The 4,350-nt window shown below is 44.1% G+C and overlaps 2 non-coding genes across 2 annotated transcripts; both read left to right on the top strand.

The window, feature by feature from the left end:
• The first annotated feature begins 542 nt into the window (after positions 1-542).
• Trnal-uaa (transfer RNA leucine (anticodon UAA)) lies at positions 543-626 on the top strand. Its single transcript has one exon. It is a non-coding gene; the product is annotated as a tRNA-Leu (tRNA).
• Positions 627-757: 131 nt separating this feature from the next.
• Positions 758-841, top strand: Trnal-uaa (transfer RNA leucine (anticodon UAA)). Its single transcript has one exon. It is a non-coding gene; the product is annotated as a tRNA-Leu (tRNA).
• Positions 842-4,350: the final 3,509 nt, after the last annotated feature.

Genomic DNA, 4,350 nt, shown 5'->3' with positions numbered 1-4,350 from the left:
TTAACTCATATATTGGAATAGAATTTTTTATACAAAAAAGATTACTAATGGTAAAAGAATTGTTAATCCGGAATCACAGGTGCCGATATAAATAATATTATAATATTATATTATTATAATATATAAATAAAATTATTAAGATTATACATCAGTGTATTGATATATTTATGTTTGAAAATTATCAGCCTTTCCCGGGAGAAATATAGGGACCGAAGTCTGTGATTACGGGTTAACATTGCCTTATTTGTTTAATTTTTATACTACGGATTCTCTAAACTCAGCTAAATTGATCGAGCGGCCGAACTATTTCCAGTCAATAACAACAATGCGTGCGACGGATGCATGTAACGTTGCCCGAAAATGCAATGTTTATTACCAGCCGATTTGTTTATATTTGAAGAAGTAAAATACTCTGTCCATACGAGCGATAGTTGGGCAACAGTAGTCTAGAATAGTTAGTGCCATCGGTATATTCGTATTTACTCACGAAGAAGTAGATAGCGTAGCATATATACTGAAATGAAACCGCTCTGTTCACCGAAGCTAGGTTGGCCGAGCGGTCTAAGGCGCCAGATTTAAGCTCTGGTTCCCGTCTGGGAGCGTGGGTTCGAACCCCACACTTAGCAAGATCTTTCTTTTGCTTTTTTTTTTCTCGTATATCTTGTCCCAGGCGCTAGTGACATCTGTCTGTATTTATTTGCAATAAAAATACGCGTTATACCTTATATACCGAATTGATACGAGCCCTTACAAGCAAGCTAGGTTGGCCGAGCGGTCTAAGGCGCCAGATTTAAGTTCTGGTTCCCGTCTGGGAGCGTGGGTTCGAACCCCACACTTAGCAAAATCTTTTTACTTTTAAAATTCCTTAACTATTCAATTTTACTGATGACATTACGGGTAATTACATTAATCGTTGACGTATAAATACGTACAGAACGACGCGCGAGGGCAATTTAAAAAGTTCGAAAAGATACAAGTTCAAAAATATTTTTATGTTTGCAATAGGATCCCTTTTAGCTTCAAATAATTTCGTTGACGTTGATTACGTTCGTTGACGTTCGTTAACTTCAATTACGTTGAGTTTCTTTGAAATTGAATATATTCCAAGTGAAAGAAAAATTAAAACCTGTTGGCAAAATTGTACACTACGGATCCTTTCGACAATAAAAACAGAAAGCTTGTCGTATAGCAGCACTGAAAATTTGTTAACCTTTCCTTTGATGTCCCAAAGTGTTTTCGATTATTTGAGGAATGATAATTGATTATTTGATCAATTATATTTTATTAGAAATTATAAACGTACAACGTTTGTAAACCTATTTGGCAAAATATATCCTGTGTCCTCGGATGTCCCGATTCCTGTCGTTCCGAATCTTCCACCGCGATCCTAATGCTAAAATCTGTGTGTATAGTTATCGTTTCGAGCAACATTTTTCTTACAAAAAATTCGTTTTCTTATTGTCAAATTTTACGTATACAGGGTGCTCCATAAACGCATGTCAATACATCGGGGGAAAAAACTCACCCACGATCCCACGTAACTAGTACGCGGAAAATGTTTTTGTTAACGAGTCATTAATTAAAAGAGTGGAAGCTGAATTCGCAATTACGGGGCATCTCGAAGAGGAGATAAATGGTTCTGGCTTTCGTCGTGGCTGGATCCGAAGTGACTCGGGGCCTCGTAACTGATGGCAGCGATAATAGAGCCGAGTATAAATGACTTGATGAATAGTCATAGACAATTAGGGAGGCCGAGATAAGCCGGCAAACTATGCGCCAGCAATTTTAGCCCGTTGATCCCGTTAGCGAGTAGCGGGAGCGCGTTCGCCTCGGCGTATTTACATAACCCCGTGCGATCGAGTCATCGCAAACATCGTAATTACTAATATTTCCGTGGTTCGAGCGTGATTCGCGCGCGTTCTGTCCGGCCGACGGAGACCTTACGATCATGGCGGAATCCCCTGGCAAACGCGTTTATCGACGTTTCCGAGTTTGACCAACAGTTTCGTTCGAATCGTCGTTACCGGGAACGAAAAGGAGCCGATTAAATCGGATTACCGAGCCGGCAGGAGGCGCAAAAGGACTAGGACACCAGCCCTTTTCCCAGAAGACCAGGACTTGACACCGTAAACGTGTCACGGGGGCCTCCTTCCCCATTTAGGAGTGCCAGCCGCCCGTTGAAATGCTTGTCACAACAATTTCGCCAAAAAAAGCGCAACTCCCGCCGCACAATAAACCGGGACACTTGTAATTTCGTTCCGTCGCATCTGTTGTCATTCTCACGTTACCGCCACCAGTATTTCGGCTTTCCTCGTTACGCGCATAGGTGCACAGAGCGGAGAAAGAGGAGGGCCCGCACACACACACACACACACACACACGACCGAGAGAGGTAGTCGCGTTGAAAAAAATATCAGACGCGCGTATTTCAAGCAACCCTTGCGCGAACGTTGTACAATAGAGCAGGGCAGGTCCCCCTGTAGCTGAGGGGTGCCGTTCCTGTCGATACTGTGGTCGACGTATAAAAAGGTCCGCTATGAAAGAAGAAGAGGGAGAAGAATGGGGGGCAGCAGGGTAGGTGTCCGATCTTTCTTGCGCTTCTGACTTGTTCAAGTCCTTTCGCCAATGTTAAAATATGCTCATCGAGCAACCGTCATCTGAGAACGTCTCGCGGTAAAGGTCACAGCAGAACGTCACAAATTCACACGATTTGTTTTCTATTTCTTCCTCGACCGCCTCCGGATCCGTGTCACGGTAATTCAATTTTAACCACCGGGGCGTAAAAGTAAGAAAGAAATTGGAAAACAAGTCTGGCGAAACTTCCCCGTGACGCGATCCGCCGCCCTTGCCGAAGGTTCCGCCGATTCCGAAAGGGAAATCGTATTTATAATACTTACGCATTTCAAGCCTGACGTCCCGTGAAATCGCGTTACCGGGATTCGGAATATTAAATTCGTCTCTGTCTTCCCAGGCTATCGCCTCGTGTTATCGTCACTACAATCGAACCCTAAAACACGGTCTCAACTGCCGCCTGCCGGATAACACTCCGTCCGAATGCGATTACCTATTTCGAAACGAAATTCCGGCCTACCGTTGTATTTTAACACTAGATGTACGGGACCCGTCAAAATGACGGATTCTAATATATGTAATTTAATATTATTAAGATTCTAAGGATGCACGCATAAGAAATTATTTGGCAAATTTATTTCTTCGGGTATATACTATTTTTAAAATATTGCTAAAAATGTGGGTAGCGCGTTCTTGTTGTTTTTATGAAGTAATGCAAAATAGTCGCTTTCGGTGCTCCGTAAACCTAGTGTTAAAAAGTGAAAAATCATATTGCAAATTTCTTTCGCTCGCGAACCACAATGGGGAAGCTTGTAAATAGCAAATCGAGTGTCAGTTACAAAGACTGCGGTTGACGCTGACAATTCCGAAATACAACGAAGGTGAGGCAAAAATTAATCAACCGAAAACCATAAATAACGATTCGTGGCGGCCCTGGCCTGCGCGCGGTCAGACAATGGATGACAAATTGCGCGAAAGCAAAACAAACTGAGGACTAGATTGAGCCCGGCCCGGCCCGGGTCGATTCGGTGGCTTTGCCATTGTCATCAATATAGCGACATAATCTCTTTCTCTCTCTCTTTCTGGCGCGCTCGCCAAGAAAAATGGACCTTTTCGCCGCTGTCCAGAATCCCTTTGAGCAGGAATTCGCTCCGCGACTACCCCTGCGAGATAAAACGACCGGACCTCCAGCAATAATCTCGCGAAGGTGCGGTCGCATCGTTCACCGAGCGCAACGTTTTCCTTGAAGGAAACTGCCGTTGAACGAACTTGATCTCCGCGCAAGGTTATCAGGAGGTACATAAACATCAACAAGAGGTGGCACGCGGGCGCGCGGGGTAGCGCGCGGGGGTGGTTGTTCCGAGGGGAAAGTCGCTTTGTGTAGAAGGGAAGATCGGATCGGGGCCGCGTTAAAAAAGAAGAAAGAATAGTCTTAAGAAGAGGACGGCATGGCAATCGTAAATGTTTAATATCGTGATTAAAGGCGCTGGCGCCTCTCATTATTATTTCAGTCTGGAGGACATTTCGCCCAGTCTTCTACTCCCTCCTCCGCGTCACCGCGTTTCTTTTCAATTCTCACTTTCCTTCGTCGGCTTAAAAATCCTCCGTGAAAATTAGCCGCCTAAATATTTAAAGCTCCCCTTCCGCCTCCTCCTCTTCCCCCCTCCCCTCTCGACAACAGTGCTCGCAGAATCGAGGAAAAGAGGCGGAGGAGAGAGAGAGAGAGAGAGAGAGAGAGGTAGATAGGAAAAAATAGAAAACGGAGAAAAACAAGAAAAA

The sequence above is a fragment of the Halictus rubicundus genome, chromosome 3 (genome assembly GCF_050948215.1).
Source record: "Halictus rubicundus isolate RS-2024b chromosome 3, iyHalRubi1_principal, whole genome shotgun sequence".
Taxonomy (NCBI): Eukaryota; Metazoa; Arthropoda; class Insecta; order Hymenoptera; family Halictidae; genus Halictus; species Halictus rubicundus.
Note: the sequence above shows the minus strand (reverse complement) of the source record. Positions and strands in the feature narration are given on the sequence as shown.